At 46.1% G+C, this 25,961-nt stretch overlaps 1 protein-coding gene across 1 annotated transcript in view; it reads right to left on the reverse strand.

The window, feature by feature from the left end:
* GRIK4 (glutamate ionotropic receptor kainate type subunit 4) overlaps window positions 1-25,961 on the reverse strand; it is a 307,625-nt gene that overhangs the window by 217,869 nt on the left and 63,795 nt on the right. The gene's annotated exons all lie outside the window — the stretch shown is intronic.

Raw genomic sequence — 25,961 nt, forward strand, 5'->3', positions numbered from 1 at the left:
AATATACCGTTCCTCAGGCTGGTGTGGCCTGGAGAGCCCAGAGTTGCAAAAGCAATGCCACATATTGGTCTTGGGTAGAGCAGGTGACAAGCGGTTTATCATCTGGGGCCATGAGCATCACCCCTGTCTTAGGGAGGGCGCCAAGTTTACACAGCTGGGGTCAGTCGGGTCTGGAATCCAGTACATAGAACAGAGCTCTGTGATGCTGGAGGGAACTCACCCCTGTCCTAACCCCAATCCCAACAATTAACGATTGTCACCTTGGGCAAGTCACTTAACCTCCCCAAGTGACAGTGACGATGACAGTTCACCCATCAGTTTATCATGAGGATTAAATATGATGAAATTGTCTTGGGCCCCACAGGGAGCAACAGAAGAATCCAAGCCGAGAGCCCTCCCAGGGTGAGGGGCTAAGCCTCCCACATCTCTGTTAGCATAGAAATGAAAGCCACTGGGGCTTGAGGGGCCTTCAAAGCACTTTATTTTCCTAAATAGTTTTCACTGCTCATTTGCATAGTAAACCCTTTTTTAATAGCAGAGTTAGCTCCTCCTTCCCCAGGGCTCTGCCATCAGGACTCATCCCCTTGGCTAGATGATACGTTTGTTTTCTCCTCACTGCAGACTGTGGGCTGCAAAGGCAGGCTTTGCCCTACTCACCCTTCTATTTCCAGGGCCTGGTACAGTTCCTGCCACAGACAGTCTCAGTAACTGTGTGTTGAATGGATGGACTTTGAACCTCTACCCTGACCAATTCCAATTCCAATTCCAAACTATCAGAGTCCAAATTAATGAGGTTTCAGTGTAATTAACATTGACATTTTTTTCGCAATTCAGATTCAGATATCTTGCTTCAAAGGACATCATCAAGAAAGTGAAAAGACAGCCCACAAAATAAGAGAAAATATTTGCAAATCATAAGGGACTATATAGACTATATAGAGAATTCTTACAACTTAATAATAAAGACAACCCAATCAAAAATGAGCCAAAGGGGCTTCCCTGGTGGCATAGTGGTTGAGAGTCCGCCTGCCAATGCAGGGGACAGGGGTTCACGTCCCAGTCCGGGAAGATCCCACATACCGCGGAGTGGCTGGGCCCGTGAGCCACGGCCGCTGAGCCTGCGCGTCCGGGGCCTGTGCTCCGCAGCAAGAGAGGCTGCAGCAGTGAGAGGCCCGTGTACCGCAAAAAAAAAAAAAAAAAAAAAAAAAAAATGAGCCAAAGAACGGAATAGATATTTCCCGAAAGATCTACAAATGGCCAATCAGCACATGAAAAGATGCCCAACATCATTAGCCATTAATGTTGAAATACAAATTTGAAATACAAATCAAAACCACATGAGATAGGATGTGCAGAAATACATGGCCAGTGGGAATGTAAAATGGTATATAGTCCGTTTGAAAAACAGTTTAGCAATTCCTCAAAAAGTTAAACATAGAATTACCATACAACCTAGAAATTCTACTCCTCGTTATATGCCCAAGAGAAATGAAAACATATGTCCACACAAAAACTTGTACACTAATGTTCAGAGCAGCATTATTCATAATAGTCAGAAAGTGGAAAAAACTCAAATGTCCATTAACTGATGAATGGATGAATAAAATGTGGCCTATCCATCCAGTGGAATATTATTCAGTCATGAAAGGGAATGAAGTACTGATACGGGCTACGACATGGATGAACCTTGAAAACATTATGCTACGCGAAAAAGGCCAGGCACACAAGGCCACATATTATATAATACTATTTGCATGAAATATCCAGGGTAGATAAATCCATAGAAACAGAAAGTAGATCAGTGGTTGCCAGGGGCCGGGAGGGATGAGGAGATTAGGAATGAGGGCTAAGAGATACAGGCTTCCTATTTTGAGGTGATGAAAAATATTCTAAAAGTGATGGTGGTAATAGTTTACAACTCCAGATATACTAAAAACCACTGAATTGTATACTTTAAATGGGTGAATTGTCTGGTATGTGAATTATATCTCAACAGAGCTGTTTAAGATAACAACACAAAACAACAGACCAAAAAAACCAGATGACTTCCTTTTCCCGACATCTAACTCTCAAGCCTCTAACTTTGGAAAACAAGGATATGAGCGGGATCTTACCTATCGAATCCTCCACAGCACCTAAAACAGGGCTGGAGGTAGAATACCTACTCAAAAAATATTTCTGGAATTGAAATGATGACCAATTAGTCAAAAATGAAAATAAGGTATGTAGCCTCTCATTCAAATTCAAAATCATCAGGGTAACCATCTCCTGACGTCTGGAGGGGACTCGCTGACCTATTTTAGCTTTGTCTAACCACAACTGGTTAGGATGGGTATGGTCCCCATTTTACAGAAGAGGAAATCGAGTGTCAATGAAATTCAAGGATTGGTCTGAGGTTGCAGCTAGTGGGTAACAATGGTGCAAATGGTTGGACTCCAGTATTCACGACCTGTGTTACTTCTCCCTTCCCTAAGCAAAGCTACCCTAGCTTACCTCCCCTCCCCGCCCTACACCCCATGTTGTGTCTGATCACTCACCTGCTCACCAGGGCTTGGCATCTGGCTCTGCTCCCCAGCCTCAAGCCAGAAGCCCCTCAGATTCACCTCAACTGGCTGAACGCAGAGCAGGGCTCAGGTGAAGCCCTTCTGCTCTGGGGAAAGCTGGGCAAAGCTCCAGAGCTCTCCTGTCTTCTCCAAATCACCAACCCTGCTCTCAGCCTCTTCCCTGCCAAGGACGTGGTGGGATGTGCAGGGCCACCTTGAGTACAAGTGCCCCCCTGCCCCCAGCTGAGTACCCCTGGTACTCTCAGGCCAACTTCCCTGGAGGCTGCAAGATGCAGAGAGTGAGGAGGGGGCAGGACCGAGGAGGCGGCGGCCCCTCGAGGGCATCTTCTAGCCCAGGCCCGCAGTTCTTCTGCCTCCGCCCCAGGATTAGGCGGGACGTCCTCTGACCTCACCCTGGAGAAGAGGCTCAGAAGCCTGCTGTGTGTCACCAGTCTCTGCCATGTTTTGTGCCTTGGCTGTGCAAACAGTGACAACAGGTGGCCCTTTCTCCCCTCTTTAAAGGACCAGAGAGCAGAACAAAGGAGAAGCAAGACAGGTAGAGTGAGCTCTGGACAGGGCACAGGTGTGGAGGGGGGAGGGGGGTAGTGCAGGAGGTTGCATCCCAGTCCTGGCCCCTCAGCAAGGCTGTGTGCTCCCTGCTCCCCCATTGCACAGAGAAGGTTAGAAGGCATCATCGATGAATGAAAGTGGGAGAACTTTAAAAGTAAATTTAAACTGATGACCTTTTTAAGGGTCACTCAAAGGCCAACTTTGCTGAGCTACCCATGATTATGAGAAGACCCGCCGGGCCCAGGAAAAGAGCAGATCTCCCCACTTCCTGCCCAAACTCAGATTACTTCTGCCTTTGCAACAACTCTCAGACTGTGGACCGGCCCCACCCTGGCAGGCTGTGTGACTCTGGACCGAGTATCAGATAATGTGGCAAGGGGGCTCTGTTGAGGATGACTCCCCATGCAAAGTTACACCCCACTAATTACCACAAAACTCCACCAGGAGAGCTGTTGCTTCATTTTCAAGGACCTCACTCACTAAAACGCAGCGGATTTTAAATCAAACTCTCCTGCTTCTTGACTGAGTGACCTTGGGCTTTTCTTGGCCCATCTGAGGGAGGATCTTTTCCTCCTTTGTCATAGGAAGTTGGTTATCTCCTCTTCACAGGTTGTGGGGAGACTTCAGGGTGAGGGCCAGGCCTTTGTGGGGCATGCGGCGTCCCTGGGGAAAGGACCCTGTCACCCTGCAGGGAACACTTGGCATCTCATCAGCCCCCACCCCATTACCCTCAAGTAGGGGTGCTCAAAGTGTGACTTCCCACCCCCCCAGCTGCGTGCTGGAAGTCAGATTCCTGCGCCCCAACCCTGACAAACCACATCAGTCTCTGAGATGGACCTGGGGACCTCCACTGTGACAAAGCTTCCCAAGGATTATCCTGCTTACTCGACATGGAGAATTGCTGTTCAGAAAGCACAGAGCCTAGCCCCGAAGTCTGGCAGGGCTGGGGAAGGCGGGGGAGAGACCCTTCCAGAAAACATGGGAGAAACCTGCAGAACTGCATGCTGGTGGAACACAAGGGCTGCTTTTATTGAGTCCAGGCAGCTGCCCTGCTGTGTCTCTGACCTGCCTGCTTCCTCTGGAGCTGTAGCCTGAAACCTGCCCCTCCCCCACTCCACCCTGCCCCACCCAGAGCCTTGCAGGGAGGGCTCCTGGGGACTCTAAGAAGAACTCAACAAAGCAATAATAACTTGCTCTTCGGAACACAGGCTTTGGGAGTCCGCTTGGCAGCTTCACCAGCCCATTCATTTTATTTTATTTCATAAAGCTATGGATAGGGCTTCCTATGCAAATGACTCCCAGATGAGATGCAAATTGGGATTCAGAGCCAAGAACCACTGTGGGTTTTGTTTTACCTTTCTTTCTTTCTTCTTCTTCTTTTTTTTTTTTTTTAATTGCAATAGCACTGAGGCATCTCCTACCTGGTCCTCTGCCCTCTGCTCAGCAGTCTCTTGGCATGTGCTTCCCACAGGCAGCCACTGGGCAGGGCGCTGCGCCCTCCCGCCAGGCACCAGCTCTGAGCTTGCCACGCACGGGAGAGCTGGTTAACTGCGCTCAAGTAGGGGACCTGGGTGGTGAGCAAGCCTGCGGGCCCTGCCAAGGTGAAAAGGCACCATCCCCTCTCCACCGAGATTCTCATCCTGGAGTCTTCCCACCCTTCCTCCTCTGCACACAAGGTAAATCCAACGCAGGTATGTTGCGAGGACACCTCTCTGCTAGACTTGTACACTGCAAAAGCCTTGACTGCCCATGTATTTATTTGAGCCCTAAAGATCTAGGTTCAAATCCTGACACAACCACTAACCAGCTGTGTGACTCTGAGCAAACCACTTAATTTGTCTGAACTTCCATTTCGTCATCTGTGATGAGGGTAACAATGCCTGCTTCCTGCCTTGGTAAAGATTACATGGAATCATTTATCTAAAGTACTCAGTACAGAATAGCTGATCAATAGGTTATGATAGTATTTTAATAAAATGGAACATGGAGTACCCCACTTTGAGGAGCTTGTGCTCTAGAAGACAGAATAACAATTGCACCAAAAAGAATAAAATACCTAGGAATAAACTGAACCAAGGAGGTGAAAGACCTGTACACTGAAAACTATAATATGTCGAAAGAAATTGAAGACATGAAGAAATGGAAAGATATTCCATGCTAATGTCCATAGTACCTGAAGCGATCCACAGATTCAGTGCAATCCTTATCAAAATCCCAATGACATTTTCCACAGAAATAGACCCCAAAAATCCTAAAATTTGTATGGAAACACAAAAGAACTCAAATAGCCAAATCAATTTCAAGGAAAAAGAACAAAACTGGAGGTATCACACCCCCTGGTTTCAAATTATACTACAAAGCTATAATAGCCAAGACTGCATGGTACTGGCAGAAACACAGGCACATAGATCAACGGAACAGAATAGAGAATTCAGAAATATACCCATGCATATATGATCGATTAACTTACAACAAAGGAGCCAAGAACATACAATAGAGAAAGTAAAGTCTCTTCAATAAATGGTATTAGGAAAACTGGACAGCCACATGCAAAAGAATGAAACTAGACCACTATCTCGTACCATACACATAAATTAACTCAAAATGGATTAAAGAATTGAATGTAAGACCCGAAACCATAGAACCCCTAGAAGAAAACATAGACAATATGCTCTTCAACACTGGTGTTAGCCGTATCTTTTTGGATCTGTTTTCTCAGGAAGGGAAACACAAAAGCAAAAATAAACAAACGGCATTACGTCAAACTAAAAAGCTCTTACACAACAAAGTAAACCAGCAACAACAACAGAAATAACCTACCAAACAAGAGAAGATCTTTGCAAATCATATATCCATAGGTGGTTAATAACCAAAATATATAAATAACTCATACAACTCAACAACAAAACAACAAACAACCCGATTAGAAAATGGGCAGAGAGTCTGAATAGACATTTTTTCAAAGAAGACATACAGATGGCCAACAGGCACATGAAAAGATGTTCAACATCACTACTTATTAGGGAAATGCAAATCAAAACCACAGTGAGATATCACCTCAAACCTACGGGAATGGCTATTATCCAAAAGGCAAGAAGTGGGAATTCCCTGGCGGTCCAGTGGTTAGGACTCCATGCTTTCACTGCCTACCTGCCGAGGGCCTGGGGTGTTCAATCCCTGATCCCCCAGGCCACAAAGCGTGGCCAAAAAAAACGACAAGAAGTAACAAATGTTGAGAGGATGTAGAGAAAAGGGCATGTACAGTGTACACTGTTGGTGGGCAGCCACTATGGAAAAGCATATGAGGATTCCTCAAAAATTAAGAGTAGAACTACCATATGACCCAGCTATTCCATTTCTAGGTATTAGTCCAAAGAATGCTCCTTTGTCCATAGCAGCATTATTCACAACAGCCAAGATCTGAAAACAACCTAAATGTCCATTGACAGATGAATGGATAAAGAAGATGTGGTGTATATCTATGTGGACTAAGCCATTAAAAGAAGATGAAATCCTGCCATTTGTGACAACATAGATGGACCTTGAGGGTATTATGCTAAGTGAAATAAGTCAGAGGGAGGAAAACATCTTATGATTTCACTCATATGTGGAATACAAAAAAATAAATAAACAAATGAACAAACAAAACAAAAACACATAGATACAGAGAACAGACTGGTGGTTAACAGAGGGGAAGAGGGGTAGGGGAAGGGCAAATGGGTAAAGGGGGTCAAGTGTATGGTAATGGATGGAAATTTGACTTCTGGGGGTGAGCACACGGTAGTGTATACAGAAGTCAAATTAGAATGTTGTACATGTGAAATTTATATAATGTTATAAACCGATGTTACCTCAATAAAAAAATTTCCTTTAAAAATGAAAGGGAGGGCTTCCTTGGTGGCGCAGTGGTTGAGAGTCCGCCTGCCGATGCAGGGAACACGTGTTCGTGCCCCGGTCCGGGAAGACCCCACATGCCGCGGAGCGGCTGGGCCCGTGGGCCATGGCCGCTGAGCCTGCGCGTCCGGAGCCTGTTCTCCGCAACGGGAGAGGCCACAACAGTGAGAGGCCCGCGTACCGCAAAAAAAAAAAAAAAAAAGAAAGGGAGAGGTTTCTAATCTGAAGATCCGTTTTCACGACTACAGAAGGGTCAGCATGTACTAAGCCCACGTCTCAATAATTTTTTTTCAAATCAATGAACATCTTTTTAATGCCTACTGTGCCCAAAGCACCAGGAGAAACAAAGAGCCGCCACCCTCGTGTTCCGGAGCTTACCCCGCCCCTTTGCACAGAGCCGTACCAGCCTGGGGGTCAAGAGCATCGCATCCTGGTCTCAACTCTGCCGCAAAGCAGCTGCATGAACTCCAGCAATTCACTGCCCCTCTCTGCCCCAGTTTCCCTGCTCGTAGAATGAGGCGGCCACACCAGGACTCGGGGGCTCTGTCCAGTGCTAACACCAGATGCTCTATCCAACCTTCGTCCTCCCTTCTCTCCCCCAGCACAACCGAGAAAGCATGTTAACAAATAGCTCTCGCACACGCAGTACACCAACCGTAACCTTGGGACCCACTGCCAGATTGATTTCCCTTTTCCATCTGTCAGTAAAAAATTAATACACGTAAATTTAAAAATGATTCTGAACCTTTTCGCCACCCCATCAGCCCTCCCGTGGAATCACGGCAAGGATGCCTTAGTGAGGACACCCTATTTCAGATCTGCAGAAGACTGTGTAGTGGTGGAGAGGGTGGGGACGTGTGGGAGGGGGCAAAAAAAGTACCAGGGGCCAAGCACAGATATGAGTCTGCCTACAGAAATCTCAAACCCATGCAGCTCTCTCATCCCTGCTTAAATAACCCACCTCAGTCGAAAATCAATTTCCATTCCTTAGAGGTCCATAGACAAAGGAGGAGCTGGAAGCCTAAAAACTTGAAAACAGCCATAGAGCCAAGGCAAGTGAACTAAAAATAGGAATCCACTAAATTTTCAATCCGGGTGATGGGTGGTCAACTCCACCTATGAGGTTGTTTGATTAAGAAGTTCTCAAGCTCTTTTGGTCTCCATTTCCCACTCAAATCCCAGGACACACACCAATGGTATGGACTGCTCAGAATTTGGTTAAAGGGCATTCACATTTTCCTGAGGAAAATAGGGATGCTTTGTCAGAGGTACTGGGGAAGAAAGGCACACTTCTATAACAACTCCAGCAGGTGGAAGGCTGCAGCTTGCCCAGCCTCTCCAGCTCCCAAAGGACCCTGGAGGACTCTCTGTCTGGTGGTTTCAACAGGAACCTTACCTTTTTCATGTGAAGAGCTAGAAGATATCTATGAGATATTGAAATTCCAAGATGTGACATATTACTGCCATCATCATAAGCGCTGACAAATATTAACAGAGGGGTCTACAGTGGGTAGCGGACACTGTGCCATCCATTGTGGGGCATCTCAAAGAACAATAACCCATGATACCAATCCCCCAGCAGTTCATGACATAGGAGGGGGGACATAACAATTAATACAAAATACAAATAAGTGACAAAGTGCCCAGGAGAGAGAAGCAGGGCGCTCCAAGAGAGTCCCGAGACTTGAGCTCTTGCCCTGGTCTGCTGCTGGGCAAACCTGGAAAGGTGATTCTCGGGGGTCAGTTTCCATTTGACGAATGAGAGTGTGGGACCACATGATTTCTCATGGTAACCAGGGAGGGCTTGACAGAGGAAACAGGTTTGGGGGTCCTACTGAGAATGATGAATAGGAGTCAGGGGGAGGGGAGGGCATTCACCAGCGGGAGAGACCCAGATGCAAACGCAGAGCCCGGAAAAAACAAGGCACATTTCATTCATTCATCTGTCATTCTCTTCACCAACTATTCATCACTCTCCTGTGTGCAGGTGCCTTCTAGACACAGGGGTCCCAGCCATACGGTCCCAGTGCCTGGGGGAAAAGAGGGGACATGGAATCTGTGGATTCCGGTGCCACCACGCATCTTCTTACCCAAGACACGTACCCAATTCCCTCTTCTCTCTGCAGACGCTGGGGCCTGCTTCTATCAAGGACAGGTTTAAAGGTGATAAATAAAAGCAAGGAGAAAATGAGGTGCAAGAAGAAGACAGAATCAATTATTCCAAGCAAATTAAAAGTGCTCGGCAGGGGGTGGCAGGAGATGGAAGGAGGAAGGCGACCCTTGAGTAGGCTGAGGAGGGAGGAGGGATGATCTGTCAGCGTTTCCTGAGACCACCTTGGAGACACACAAACACCCCAACCAGGCTTTGGAGGTGAATGGAGAGGCCGAAGCCTGGCCCTCGGAGCAGAATCACATTCCCCGATGGTGCTTCTTAGAGAGGATATTGAATTAGCTACAATAATCCACACAGGTGCCTGGCACGGGGTAGCAGTGATAAGCTTAATTAAACCATTTAGTTACTGGATCATGGGCTTGGGTTATAGTCAAGTTCAAGCATCTTGTTAAGGATTCAAACCCACATGGCCCTCACCCTGGGTCTTATGTGAAAAGCGTAGTTGGAGAGGGTGAGGCTTGAGAACTAGGTTGTGTGTGTGTGTGTGCGTGTGTGTGTATGTTTGTGCACACAAAGATTTTGTACCAGGCCCTGTGCCCACTTCTGGAAACTGTGCTAAAATTCTGATTAAATTATCTACAATAATGTTCTCAATATTAACCACAATACTAAAAATATTACCAGCAATGCTTGGCTGTGCTCAAAATAAATCACTAAACCGAAGTATCACAGACAGGAATGGTGTACAGCACCAGGAATCCTGGCAGCCTACTTCTCGCCCCCTCACACAGCCCACCCCATATTGTTCTGAATACTGCCACAGCAATTTCTAAAGCTCAGCTATTTGTCTGAGTTTCTCAAGAACCTCAAACTACCTTATCACTCCTGACTCTACATCTAGGTAATCCATTTACGGGGTTTGGGACTTTTTCCATCTCTTCCTGGCCTCCTTCCAGACATCTTCACTTCCTCTAACACTGACTCGGTTTGTCACAAACCCTCGGAGGGGAGGAACCCGTGGCGAGTCAAGGCAGGCGGGGGATGCGTGGGGCTCGCTCAGAATGGAGGCTGCCCAGGGCCTGTCAGAACCCACAGTTAATCAGCTTCCAGCTAATGCCAACTGACGACCAGCAGATTAATAGGACATGCTGAGGAAGAGCCTTCTGCTTGCCCACTAATTGCTTGTTTACGTAACTGACGGAGCATGGCGCTCATTAGGGGTTGTTAGCACATCAAGGCAGCAGTACTAACTGGGAAAGCCCTGAGTTTGTGGACCTTAGTTTGTTGTCAGAGTCGGGCAACAGCATACACAGCAGCTACTTCAGGGGTTCTCTACCCCACAGAGCTGCCATGTATTGAGAGCTTACTCTGTTCCAGATATGTTACCCCAATTAATTCCATAGCAAGCCTGTGAGGAAGCGATTATTTATTATCCCTTTTTCAGCACTAAGGAAACCCTGGCTCAGAGAGGGTTTACGTGATTTACATAAGGTCACACAGCTTACCCGTGGTGGAGCAGGGATTTCAACTCCACAGCATTAACCACTCGGTTGAACTGTCCCCCTCTGTCAACACCTGCCTTCATACATAGTGACATCATCGACGCGAGAGTTATCCAGATTGGAAATTCCAGAGTGATGTGGTAAGAGAAGATGAGAAAATCCATGCTCTGCCCACCTCTTTTCTGAGGAATCTGGGATACCTGATGATGGCAGAGACCTTTTCGTCTGATGCTTGCAACTCCTGAATATTTCTTGATTTCTCCAGAGTGAGACTGAATAAAAATGGGAACTTTATTTCACCTGTCAGGTAAGTGCAAGCTCCTCCCGGTCTGGTATCTAGGACAGTCCCTTGGCTCCCAAGGTATTTTTTATGCCAGCACCCCGTGTTCTGTGTCCTTGATTTCTGAGAGCACAGAGCCTTCCCCTCCTGGCCAGGACACAGGTTTGGAAGAAGGATCAGTTTGCTCTTCTCGTATTGCTCCCACGACTTATGTATCTACTTACCTACCTGTCCTACCTACCTATCTACCTACCGGTCCTACTTACCTATCTACCTACCAGTCCTTACTTACCTATCTACCTGTCCTACCTACCTATCTACCTACCGGTCCTACTTACCTATCTACCTACCAGTCCTTACTTACCTATCTACCTGTCCTACCTACTTACCTGTCTTACCTATCGGTTCCACTTACCTATCTACCTACCTGTCCTGCCTAACTACCTGTCCTGCTTACTTACCTATCTGTCTCATACTCTATCTAAAAAGCAGCAGAGCACCTCTGCTTAGGTGTACCAAATCAGACGGATGTTCTCTGGTGAAAGATGCTACTGATCACAGGTTTGAGCCTCTTACACAACTGTGTCACCTTCAAATCTTCAGAAGGGGAAATTCTGGCTTAGAGAGGTTTCATAACTTTCTCAAGGTCAAAAAGCAAAGCGAAAAAAAAAAATACACATCTGGGGCTTCCCTGGTGGCGCAGTGGTTAAGAATCCACCTGCCAATGCAGGGGACATGGGTTCGAGCCCTGGTCCGGGAAGATCCCACATGCCACGGAGCAACTAAGCCCGTGCGCCACAATTACTGAAGCCCGCGCGCCTAGAGCCCGTGCTCCGCAACAAGAGAAGCCACCGTGATGAGAAGCTCGTACACCACAACGAAGAGTAGACCCCGCTCACCACAACTAGAGAAAGCCCACATGCAGCAACGAAGACCCAATGCAGCCAAAAATAAATAACTTAATTAATTTTTAAAAAAATACACGTCTCTCCTTTAGGCCCTGGGACGCAGCACTGTGGTGGAGGCTTGGGGAGGCGGGGGAATATTTCGGTCAGTTTTAAATAAACCTCAGATTCATTATTAATAAAGACACTGACATTTAAGTAGCGCCTTCTACTTTACAGAGCAATATTACAAGAATTATAATATTTAATCCTTATGAAAACTCTGTGAGGTGTGTGTGATGGTCCCCATCTCACCCAGCAAGAGGTTAAAAATTGCACCTGAGTCCTGAGTTCATCAGTGGCAGAGCTGGAATCCCAGTGCTGGTCTTGGACAGCAAGTCCCAAGTGCCTCATGCATCCTCAGTGCTCAATGGTAGCTGTTATCTCCCATTTACGTCCCTACTCAATTCCCTTTAGTCACCAAGTCCCATCAACAGCCGAGGTAGCAAAGGGGGTTATCACTAACCTGGAAACCCTCCCAGGTCATACCTCTGACATTGTCAGTGGGGATGGGGCTTAACGTCCCATATTCCAAAACTAGCTCCATCTCCTTCTCAACCTTTGTCCTGGCCCCAAATAAGCAAAAGCACCGATTTCCAGAAAGATCTTTCACAATTTTGCCTACCTGTCTGACATCATGAGAATCCATTTGATCTATGGGGCAGAGGTTGTCAGATCTCATTTTTCAAGGTCAATAATGTTCGGTTGATTCTAATTCAAAATGTTCATACCCTCTGACCCAAATCTTTCACTTCGAGGTATTAATCTCCAGAGACACTCCTGCAAGTGTGCAAAGACTCTGGCACAAGGATGGAAACAACCCACATGTCCTTCAAAAGGGGAACATTTACTTAAATGATGGATATTCATATAAAGGAGAAGCATTCCACTTTTAAAAAGAAGTATGCAGATTTATATAAAGTGACATGGAAAGCTGTTCATAATATAGTGAAAAAGGCCGATTCTAATACACCATGTATAGAATGATCCCCTGTTTTTTTTTGTTTTCTGTTTTTTGCGGTACGCAGGCCTCTCACTGTTGTGGCCTCTCCCGTTGAGGAGCACAGGCTCCGGACGCACAGGCTCAGCGGCCATGGCTCACAGGCCCAGCCGCTCCGCGGCACGTGGGATCTTCCCGGACCGGGGCACGAACCCGTGTTCCCTGTGTCGGCAGGCGGACTCTCAACCACTGCACCACCAGGGAAGCCTTCCCCTGTTTTTTTAAAGAAAAAAAGGTATGGATTTTTATAGAAAAAAAATCCAGAGGCATGTTCATCCATGGTGTTTAACTTGGCAGGTGGGAGAGACGGAAATTACAGGACTGGGGAGTAAACTTTCTGGAAGATGCCAGTGGATTCTGGCAGGAATTGCTCCTCTGTCTCCACTGTTTTCCCTCCAGCTGTGACGAGGACAGAAGCTTGAGGCTTCTCTCCCACAGTCATATCTGGACATCAATAAAGATGCTGTGGGGAAAGTCACTCCCATTTACATCCCTACTCAATTCCCTTTAGTCACCAAGTCCCATCAGATTCAGAATGAAATCAAATAATAAAACTGAAACACAAAGTTATTTACCACTGTGGTAGGATTGGCCCATTCTTTCCTATCAATTTCCTAGCCCAGAAATTGCCTTTTAAATGGATAATGATGATTCTGAGGGTCCAATTATTACCTTGAAACCTCACATTTTGATATATCCAAGGCTGTTCTCTTATATAAATAACAGTTATTATTGCAAAGTGATATTTTCCCCTGCACTTCCAAAGTGTGCCTGCAGGAGACGGCAAGAAAATGGATTCCATTAATATTCCACTTAGAATGGTTGCCTTTTCCAGCACTAATGTCCACATAAATCTCCTCTGAGTATTTTATACAAACGCCATCCCTTCTACCCTGCACCGCCCCACTCCCTCTACCCATTTCTCTTCCTCCTCTCTCATCTCCTCTTCCCCAGAAAAAGACTCTCCATCCTCTGGTTGGTTAGTCAGTGGCTCCGATGATGCTGCCACCTGCGTTGCCCAGGTCCTGGCACAGAGTTCCCGTGGATGATATTATTCTCGTCACCGTTTACACCCCCGCTCTCCCTCCACCAGCCAGGGAACGAGCCTTTCAGCATTACTTTCCTGACTATTTAGTCCTAATTAGAACCCCCAAGTAAAATGCATCAGCAACAAAAAGCCCAACTGACTGACATGAGCCCGGCGGTGTCACGGGTACGGCTGAGGCCAGCATCCAGGCTGGGGTGGGCTGGGGGGAGGGAGAGGAGGAGGCCTGAGCCCCACAGTTTCCTGCACGTTCCCAGCCTCCGTGGAGCCGGATGGAGCTGGGCTGCAGCAGGCACCTAACAGCCTCATTAACGCTCCCGCCAGCCCCGCTCCCGCTGGAAACTGTGTAGGTTGTTGTTATTAGGAAGTATTTATAAAAGACTCTATCACGGCAAAGTGCTTTACAGTCATTTCACGGGAGAGACCAGGGTGCCGGGAGAATCAGACTCCATGCTATCGCTGTCACCGTCTCCCCAGTTTTGCTGAGCCCCTTCAAGGACCAGTCCTGTCTTTCTGTGCTGTAACCCGAGATCCCGGCTGCCCTCCGCACACCCCCTATGCCGGCCTCGCTGGACCAAATCATTACAGCGAAGAGACAAGTTCACATCTAAAGAACTTTCATCCTCAGTAAACCGTTTCATCTCTGCCACAAGCTTGAAAGGTAGGGCAGATCTGACTGCTCCCGCTTCATAAATGGGACAATTGAGGCTCAAGGAGGTTAGCTAACTCGTTCAAGGTCACAGAGCTAGTGAATCAGATAAATATTTACTGGTGCTGCACCTCATGCTGGGTCCTTTGACACATCATCTTTGCAACAGGAAATGGCAGCGCTAGGAGGAGAGCCCAGGCCTTCCTCATGAGAATTCCAAGATTCTATGAGACCCAACATTTCCTCAGTTCCTGAGAGGAAATCCCGTCTACAGGTTCCCAAATCAGGCTTGCTCCTCTGTGTGCCCAGGTAGTTCACACACGCTTCTACTGCTGCACCTGCACTTCTACCACTGCACATTTACCCATCTAATCTCCTCGGAGCCCGAGAACTCCCCTAGGGCAGGGGCTGCCTCTTACTCCGCTTTCAAGCCCCAGCATCCACTACGATGCTCAGTGGGGCTCAATGGGTTCTGGTTGTTTGAGTGAACGAATGCATGAAGAGCAAGGCAATGACTACCTGTTAACGTGAAGTGTGTGTGTGTGTGTGTGTGTGCGCGTGGAGTGCATGCGTCAGCACACATGCGTATATAATGATACCCGTGGGAACAGAAGGAGGATTCTGTCTGACCTGAAAGGTTAAGCTCCCCTCTGTGGCATTCACATGAACAGAAATTCCCCCTAGGAGGGAAATCTACATGTTTGTTCTTTGCAGAAAGGCAGGAGGGCACCAAGGTTAAGAGTACACAGCTGGTTCTACCACCTTTTAGCCATGAAACCTGGGGCCAGTTTCCCAACTTCTCTAAATCTCCCAATTCCTCAACTGTAAATGGGGGCGCTATGATTGGTAGGTAAATTAATGCAGGCACACATTCTGAATGGCCTCCAGCATCTGGTAAAGGCTCAATGCTGGCAACTGTACCAGGGAGGGGAGCGCAGCAGTGAGCTCTGGAGCACTTCCCAGAGCCCTGCCCCAGGGGATGTGTCTAGGCACGTGCCCTGCACACCACCTGTGGCCTCTGAGGCCACACCTCCCTCAGATGGTTAGGTCCCTGGCCCAACTGGCAGACCCAGAAATATGGGGTGGGACAGGGTTGGGCATCTCAGGGCAGTCCTAGCCCTTGAGTTCACAGAAAACCAAAGGAAGATGCCATCTCCATGGAAAGGTGAGGGTGACATGAGACAGTCCATAATCAAAGCATTTTGCAGAGCACATGACCAGGAGAAGGGTGAGGGGTCCACTGCACTTTACAGATGCACTGAAGTTCTCACAGGGAAGGGGACTGACTGATGGGCAGGAGGGAAACTCACAGCGCTCCCACCCCTCACCAGTCGCTCAGCTCCTGACACAGTGGCTGAGATGATCTCCTCTGGACCCACCCAGGGAGGCCTTTTGGGCCAGGCAGATCCCAAAGATAACTACAGTGATCCCAGGTCACCAGGCAATGTTGGATCCCTTCCCTGCAAGGGCACTTGCCCTCTCTCTGTGGGGGCTCTGTGGAGGTGCAGTGCATGGTAGGCTGAGTCCCAGCTGAGACAGGGCCACGGGGCAGCTGTAGACAATGGGGGGTCAGCACGTTCCTGTGGGGATGGCCCAGTCCCTGCCCTTACTCTAGCTGGAGGCTCAGCCACTCCTGTGTGTTGGGGCAAGGCAGGGGCTCAGAGCTACTGCCATGGTGAGAGGCCAGCTGTGATTGTCCCGGATGCCCTTGGTCTTCAAATCAAAAGCAGCTGCATGGACGGCATATGACTTTCCCAGTGGCCTAACTACAACCCACTCCTACGCTCAGGTATAAGAGGTTTAGATTCTAGAGTCGAGCCAGGCTCAGGTATTTTATTAAAATTCCCTGAGGCTAAGAGTGGGCTCAGAAAGGGGAGGAAAGGGCAAGCTACACCTACCGACCTGTGATGCCAGATAACAGGTTGAATCTGCACAAGTTCGGCCAATCATCCTTGTGGTCCAGATCCCAAGCTGTTCAGTGTCATGCAAACCAGCCATCTGCGTTTACCAACTGCAGACTTTAACCACCAGATGGGCTGTCCCGGTGGACAAGGCTGGAGCTCACGTGAGGTAAGCTGGCTGGAGCACAGTCCTACGACACGGGTCCTGGATCCAATCCATGTGCCATCCTGTGAGTGTGATTCTGTTTATAGCCACGAAAGTCACCTTTGGTTTAGGCCTGCCCCCTAGATATGAGACAGGCATGTGATTGGGCCAGCTCAGTGCCAATGCATCACAGATGCTAGAAAACGACCGCATATGCGTAACTGATGCTCAGCATTGTTACCTGAGCACAGAGGGATATTAACAGAAAGAGAGACAGAGATGGATCCACTATCCTTTTCATCCTCCAAAATGCCCCACAAAGCAATGTAGAATTTTGGTTCCAACATATACTGAACACTTGGTTTCAGAGCAAAACACAATGGAAGAGAAAACTCTAGAAGCAGTAGAATTTCTCCCTATGGGCTTCAGTTTTCTCATCTACAAGATCATCTCTGGGGTCCCTGGCATCTCACAACTCCCTGGGCAGCAACGGTCCTGCAGGATATGGAGCAAGGCTGGGAGGAGGCCCAGGCTCAGTCTCACAAAAATGTCTTAAACTCCTGACAGAGAAAGTAAAGCAGCAGACCTACAGGAAGCTTAAGGGACCAGATCAGCTAAGACTGGCCCCACCTGTGTGGCAAGCCCAGCTATAAGCACTTTGAGGGCACTAATCCATTGCATTCTTTTTTTTATTTTTTAATTTTTATTGGCGTATAGTTGCTTTACAATGTTGTGTTAGTTTCTCCTGGACAGCAAAGTAAATCAGCTATACGTATAGATATATCCCCTCTTTTTTGGATTTCCTGCCCATTTACGTCACCCCAGAGCACTGAGTAGAGTTCCCTGTGCTATACAGTAGGTTCTCATTAGTTATCTATTTTATACATAGTAGTGTATATATGTCAATCCCAATCTCCCAATTCATCCCACCCCCCTTTTCCCCCCTTGGTGTCCATACATTTCTTCTCTATGTCTGTGTCTCTATTTCTGCTTTGCAAATAGGTTCATCTGTATCATTTTTCTAGATTCCACAGCCAGGACATGGGAGCAACCTAAATGTCCATCAACAGAGGAATGGATAAAGAAGATGTGGTATGTATATACAATAGACTATTACTCAGCCATAAAAAGGAAAGAAATTGTGCCATTTGCAGACGTGGATGGACCTAGAGACTGTCATACAGAGTGAAGTAAGTCAGAAAAAGAAAAACAAATATCGTATATTAACACATATATGTGGAATCCAACCCATTGCATTCCTGCAGAAACTATGAGGTGGGCGCTATTACTATGTCCACATAGGTGAGGAAACCCAAGTCTGGCTCTGCATCACTCTGCCGTCCTGCTAGGATGCCTCTGCTCCTGGGCAAGGTGGGTGGCTACACAGTGGGGTCTCTAGCCTCAGTAAACAAACAAGGGTGAGGTTGGGGGACTGGCAGGTATAGATCAAAGGCTCCAAAGCTCCTTTCAAATTGCCAGGCTGCTCTGAAGAGGGCATCCAGCCTGCTCTAAAGCTTCTCTGCTCCAACTTTTTGGCTCTGATCTTTGAATGAACAAAAGGGTCTCCTGTTTCTCTATGTCAGCAAGTCTGAGCCGGCTCCCCACTGGCTGTGTCTCCAACGCCCTGGCCTGTGCAGCGTCCGGGCCCTCCTGTCTCACCCAGATGAGAAAGGGCCAGCCGTGGCCGAGCTCTGGAGGGAAGAATGGGGAGAATTAGTTCTCTCAGCTTTGCCAAAGCAGAGGGTGATGGAGATCAGCAGTCTTGGCTGAAGGTGCTTTGATCTGACTGGCGTCCACTCAACAGTTGTCTGTTGTTGCCCACAAGCCTGGTGCCCCCCCTGCCCTTCAGGCCCTGCTCACCCTGCATGCGAAACACCAAGCTGGCCACCGGCAGCCTGGTCTCCTCAGCATCCTGCACTGGCCGGAGCAGGATGGGGGTTGAGGCTGGGGGTAGGGTGACGGATTTCAGCAGAAGCACGGGCCATGCAGCTCATCTTCAGGACTGGGTGCCCGTGCCACGGGGCTGGGGAGAGTTGCCTTCCTGCCTGGCACTAAGATGGCTCAAGGGCTTTCCTGACCCATCCCTCAGCCCTGCCCCCTTTACACCACTCCAGATTCCCCTGAAACAGTTGTTTTTACTCCATCTCCATCGCACTTTCCATTCTCACCTTCACCCAGCCCACTGGGCTGGGTTTCGTCCTCACCACTCCAAGACAGCTTCCACTAAAGTCCCCAGTCACCTACATCTCATTGAAGCCCATGGATAATCTTCTATCTTCACTGTATTTAATCTCTCAGAAGCATTGACCAGTGAACTCATTTACTCCACCTTCAAATACTTTCTTCTCTAAGCTCCCGTCACATCTCACACACCTGTTTATTTATAGCTGTCGTTTTGTCTTCCTGCCTCAATGGCTCCTTCTCAAATGTCAGGTACCCCCAGGATTCAGTCCTGAGCCATCTTCCCATCTATACTCTCTCTCAAGTGACTTCCATCCTTCCCATGGCTTTAAATTCCACTTATATATTCATGACTTAAAAAAATTCTTTACCTATTTATTGTAAAATAAACCATAGATGCAGAAAACCACACAGAATAAATATAAAGCTTAGTGGGTGAACAACCTCATAATAACTACACAGGTTAAAATATACAACTTTGCCAGCCACCCAGAAGGCCTGCTGGTCCCCATCCTAACCACAGCCCCTCCTCCCCTCCAAAAGTAACCACTTTCCTGACTTTTATAGGAATCCCTTCTTGTGTGTTTTTTTCCCCCTTTTGTGGTTTTATCACCCAAGTGCATTCCTAGACACTGTAGTTTAAGTCCTGCCCAGTTTGGGAAATTTTATCTTTTAATTCTCTTTTAATTTACAAATTTCTCTTTCATCTCTTTCTTTTCCTTAAAATGCATCTGTTCCTTTGCCCTGTAGGGTTCCCCACTGTCTGGATTCTGTTGCCTGCACACTCCTGGTGCAGTTCAACACGCTCCTCTATCTCTTCATTCTTAAAACTCAGCCACTGGGGGCTTCCCTGGTGGCGCAGTGGTTGAGAGTCCACCTGCCGATGCAGGGGGCACGGGTTCGCGCCCCGGTCCGGGAAGATCCCACATGCCGCGGAGCAGCTGGGCCCGTGAGCCATGGCCGCTGAGCCTGCGCGTCCGGAGCCTGTGCTCCGCAACGGGAGAGGCCACAACAGTGAGAGGCCCGCGTACCGCAAAAAAAAAAAACAAACAAAAAACAAAAAGATCAGCCACTGGATCCAGAGGCTTGGTCAAGCTCAGGTTCAGACCTTCAGCTGAGACTATAAGTGATGCTATGTTCTTTCATCAGAAGGCACATAATGTCTGCCTTTTACTCTTTTTTCAGTATTAGCAACTATAGGTGCTCAGTGTCTAACATCTAAACCTTAGATCCATTCATTCATTTAAGTTTTCATATATCAACCTGAATAATTTTATACAGAGACGCTGCCCGCCATGTATTATTTAGTTACCCAGGGGCACAGTTCATATAGGAATGACAGGATAAATGCTAATTTCCTTTCATTTACATGGTTTTCAAGATAATTAGTTAGCCCCCCGTCATCCTCAGATGATGACCAGTCAGGCAATTTTTTACATGTCATTTTGAACTCATGCATACAAAATTATTAAACCCATGTTTAAACATGGGTTTCAATCCATTGCAATTATTATCCTTATTAAAGCTCAACTTGTCATCTTTGACCAGTGGGAGTCCCTTCAAGTTGGCTCCTAAGTCCTTCTGACATGACTGGTCCAAGCGGTCATTTTGTACAGTTCCTGCCTACACCTGGGATCAGCCATGTCTCCAAGAAGCCCTGGTTTCTTTCAGTGGGAAATGGTATATAGCACGACCATAATCTGGTTGCACCTCTTGGTCATAGTTTCTAGGCCTTTTTCAGTGGACAGAGCTAAGGGGCAAAAACAAACAAAAAAATCTATCTATGGATAGGTAGAGATATAGATAAAAAATATTATATATATATTAAACAAAATATATAACATATAGATAGATGGATATAAAATATTTATACAAAATTTATAAAATAAAAATTCAAGTCTACAGGGTTTTTACTCTGCCTCTTCTATAACTACATCTATATTTCCATTCTTTTGCACTGAGAATCCTGGTTCTCAAGGACACCAAAAAGACAGAAATAGGGTGACCCATAATTATTTATTTGCTTTATCCCACATCACACATACAACAGTCTCAGAATAACCATACTTATTGGTAGCAATACTAACACCACTCCCAGCCATCATGATTACGTATTAAAAAGGTTTAAAATATCTTTGCATATGCCACCTCTGTTCCCCAGTTCTTAACACTATACCTACATTGTCAGATGACATTGCCATTGCATCATGCAATGTAGCCCTGGGAACACTCACTTAGTTTTGTTGCTATAAGTAACCATACGTTTAATGCTCAACACTGGTCTTACACCCATGTCTCTCTGACCATTGGGTTTTCTGAACTCATTTTCTAGTAGATTCCTGAGGAAGGACTCATAGGGACAATATTCTCTGAGTTCTTACATGCTATTTTAATGATAGTGTGTTCTTTATACTTGAAGGTCAATTTGGCTGAATGTACAATCTTTGGCTCATGTTCACATTTCCTGTTTTGAGTACCTTTAATACGTTACTCCATTTTCTTCTGTCATAACATGTGGCTGTAGAAAAGTCTGATGATAGTATCATTTTCTTTCTCATATAAATCACTTACTCTTTTGCTTAGATGTCCAAAAGATATTTTTCTTTTTCTTTAAAGCCCGGTAATTTTACTAGAACAAGCCTCCATCCTTTTGGGTCAATATTCTCAGGTACAAAGAGTGTTCTTTCAATATTCAGCTTTAAATTTTCTTTTAATTTCAGGAGGTTTTTTTGAATTATATTTTTTATGATTTGTTACCTTGCTTTAGTTTTCTTTTTGCCTTTCAAGGATGCCTATTATCCATATGTTGAACCTTCTTTGCCTTTCTTAAATATTTGTCACTTTCTCTCAAACCATATTTATCTCTTTCTTAATTTCTTCTTGGTTTAAAATTTTTCCCTCCTTTATGCCTTTTATTTCTCATAAGGTATTATTTATAGTGTTTATTTGCTCTTGTGTTCCTTCTAGTTCATGCCTCACTTATAAATTTTCTTTTCTTTTCTTTCTAATTCTTGAATTCTATCACTACATTTCTGTTTTTCTAAATCTGATTTATATTACATTTCATGTCTTGTACCATTTAAAAAAATTTTAGCTCATTGTGAAATACTGTGTTATAGGTTTTTTTTTTTTCTGGTTGTTGATTTTTGGGGGGGGTGGTTATTTATTTATTTACTTTTTGGTGTGATTTCACTGTCTGCAGGGATGTTATTCTCATTTTGTCTTCCTTACAGTAACTTCTATGGGGTTTGGACGCAATCATTTCATTTTTAAGTGAAATGAGTTTTCCTGAACTTTTAGAAAAAGACTTTGTTCAGGTGTCTTTTGTAACTCCACAGAGCTCCCTCTTCCACTGTTTTATAGAGTGTTAAAAAATAAGCAGCTTGGGCTTCCCTGGTGGCGCAGTGGTTGAGTCTGCCTGCCGATGCAGGGGACATGGGTTTGTGCCCCAGTCCGGGAAGATCCCACATGCCGCGGAGCGTCTGCGCCCGTGAGCCATGGCCGCTGAGCCTGCGCGTCCGGAGCCTGTGCTCCGCAACGGGAGAGGCCACAACAGTGAGGGGCCCACGTACGGCAAAAAAACAAAAAAAAAAACTACCTAAAAACTGTGCTGCCACTATCTTTCCAAAATCTCTCCTGCTGATAACTTTCAATGTTATCTCCAGACTGCATCTCTCACTTGACCTTATATACCTAAGTATTAATTGATATCTCCACGTGGATGTCCTTTTTTTTTTTTTTTTTTTTTTTTTTTGGCTGCACCACACAGCTTATGGGATCTTAGTTCCACAACCAGGGATCGAACCTGGACCCACAGCAGTGAAAGCATGGAGTCCTAACCATTGGACCACTGGGGAATTCCCTCCACGTGGATGTCTAATAGGTGTCTCACACTTAAGTTGGCTGAAAGAAGTCAACTTTCCCCCTCAATTCTATCATCTCTCTTAATCTTCCCCATCTCAATAAATGGTACCTCTTCCCTCCCAATTGCTCAGGCCGAAAACCTAGGAGTCAGTCTCTTTCCCTCATACTCCAAAATTAACCATATCCATAGGCTCTGGCCGTTCTTCCTCCAAAACACATTTCTAATTCAATTACTACCTACCATCTCCATGCTTTTCCCCGATCTAGGCCTCTACTACCTGTCTTCTGGACTTCTGCACTAGTCTCCTGGTCTCTCTGCCTCCACTTTCCCTTCAGGGCAGCCAGAGTGGTCTTTCTAAAGCATAAGTCAGATCACATCATTCCCATGTTTAACACAACCCCTAGGCTTCCCACTGCAAACAATGAAATTCCACACATAACCATGACCTACAAGACCTGCATCATTTGGAGAACTTTGGCTTCTTTGTCGCCCTCTCCCTCCACTTCCCCTATATTCTCTATGTTCCAGACACCTGGTCGTCTTTTTGCTCCCAAAGCATCCCATATGCTTCCCATCTCAGGGCCTTTACCCCCGCCATTCCCTGTGGTTGGAATGCTTTCCTGCTAGATCTTTGCAACGCTGCCTCTTCTCATTTTCAGGTCCAAACTCAGAGAGGCCTTACTTAATTCCCCAAGTAAAGCGCTTATCTATTTTACCTTCTTCTTAGCACTTACCAGTGCCAGCAATTATCTTTTTCATTCACTTGTATATATAAATATACTCTGTAAATATACCCTCCCACCCCTACCACTATTAGAATTCTCCTTGCGGATAGTGATACCACCTGGCACATAATAGCTGCTCAATAAATATTTATCAGCTAATTATTTTTCCAAATCCCTCTGAATATAGCCAAGGGAACCAAGCCCTGCTACAGCAAGCTCTGGAACATGAATATTTTCCTAAAATTGCCAGCTGCCAATGTAAACTGTTCTCTCAGGACACAGCCTTGTCTATACTGATGGATAAAGTGTCCTGACCGCACAACTCTTGTGAGGAGGAGTAGTCCTCAACCCTATTACAATCAACACTCCCTTTCCTGAACCAGTATTTTATAATATGCCTTTTCTATCCCCAAATAAAAATTCATATATAACTACATACCTAACGTTTTTTTTTTAAATCCACCTCATTCCCCTAATTATAATACAAAGGAGTAATAAAAAGAAAGTAATTTATACTAAAATGATAAGTATTTCATTATGCAAATGCTTGAGTATGATTAAACTAGAAGACAGAAGGAAGGAGTCAGATGTTTGCAGCTTTATGTAGCATCGCCATGAATACAGCAACTATAAATTCAAACTAATACAAAAAGTGTTGTGCTGGCAACTCAAATACCACAGCTAAGTTGGCAAGAGTGATGAAGGGTGATGTGATTTTCAAATGTTGACCAACTTTTGGTAAATGCTGACCAACTTTTGGTAAAATTCAGAACAAAACAAGGTATGGTCTTCCCAATTTTCTTAGTGAATTTTCATGGAAAATTCGACGCATACTAAATCTTGACAAAAATATCCTGTGTTTACAAATACATAAGATGTATTTACAAAATGCCCCCTTGGTTTATATTATTGCAAAATAGCAGCCTTGTCCATGGTCTTCCAAAACTGGAAACAACCCAAAAGTCCTTCAACTGGTGAAGGAATAGATACACTGTGGCCCATCCATACAGTGGAATACTGCTTAATAATACAAAGGAATAAACTTCTGATATTGGCAACAACCTGGATGACTCTCAGATGCACAATGCCAAGTGGAAAAAGCCAGACTGAAATGGCTACATACTGCTATGTCTTAGAATACTACAGAAATTTATTTCTTATAGTTCTGAAAGCTGAGAAATCCAAGATCAAGGAACTGGTAGATTCAGTGCCTGGTGAGGGCCTGCTTCCCAGTTCATAGACAGCCGTCTTCTCACTGTGTCCTCACATGGTGGAAGGGGCAAGAGAGCTCTCTGGGGCCTCTCTTTATAAGGGCACTAATCCCATTCATGAGGGCTCCACTCTTATGACCTAATTACCTCCCAAAGGTCCCACCTCCAGATACCATCACATTGAAGATTAGATTTCAACAAAGAATTTTGGAGGGAACACATTCAGTCTATAGCACTGTATCATTCCACTTATATGATCTTCTGAAAAAGGCAAAAGTAGGGCCAGAAAACAGATCAGTGTTTGCCAGGAGTTGGGGAGGGGAGAGGCGCTGACAACAAAATGACACAAGAGAATTTTCAGGGGGGTGATGCAACTGTTTTTATATCTTGGTTGAGGTGGTAGTTACATGATTGTACGTGTTTGTCAAAACTCATAGAAGTGTACACTATAAAAAATGAATTTTACTGTATATTATTATACCTCAAATTTTTTAAGTCTTTAAAAAAATAGGTAACTCCCCACTGAGAACCACTGGTATAGAGCTTCACTGAGTATAAAGCACTTTCAGATGTCCTGTGCACCGTGAAGAAGGCTGGGCAAGGCTTACTGACCCAGTTCTGGGAACGAGTAGCGTGGTATGTGGGAAGCTTTATATGGGACTTTCTGTGGGAAAACCAACACTTAGATTGAAGGTCTAGTTCTAGAGCCTGAAATTTACCAGTTGGGTACGTTATGGTACCCAAGTAACTGCTCTGTTCTGAACCCTAGTTTCCTAGCTGTTGGTCCTAACCCTCTTTGAGTCAGCGATTTGCCTGGGGCCGGGGAGCAGGGGAATAGCTCGTTTATGGCAGCCTTCTGGGTCCTGGTCATTACTCCTTATCCTCGCTGTGCTGATAACCGGAATACTTCTCAGAGGGAGACCCACCCATCAGCTGTCCCCTCCTGCTCAGGGTCAGTGCAAAGGACAGGGGCTGGGAACCAGGCCCAGCAGAGCGGGAGGCGGGAATCACTGAGAATGGGCACTGGAGGGAAGTGCCCACGGCAGGTGGGTCAGGAATTCAGAAGGGGGAGAGTCTGGGCAAGACAACTCTGTGACAAATAGGAAATCAAGGCCATCTGGCTGCAAACTGTCGTGACCTTGACAAGATCGTCTTTCTAATGACCAGCAGCACAGGGGTTCCCAAGGCCTAACTTTTATTCTGCTGCCCCATTTACAGTACACCTAAGGCTCAGTCATTCCTGAAGGCTCCCTGTCTGATCACCTATAAGGGGTAAAGGAAGATACTTTGCCCCACAGACTTCCAGAGGGTCTTCCCAGGCTGGGAGCTGAGCCCCAGCCTCCCGAGGAAACCCTTGTGGTACCTTTAAGAAGAGTTAATACTAACTGAAGCC

Source organism: Phocoena sinus, chromosome 8 (genome assembly GCF_008692025.1).
Source record: "Phocoena sinus isolate mPhoSin1 chromosome 8, mPhoSin1.pri, whole genome shotgun sequence".
Lineage (NCBI taxonomy): Eukaryota > Metazoa > Chordata > Mammalia > Artiodactyla > Phocoenidae > Phocoena > Phocoena sinus.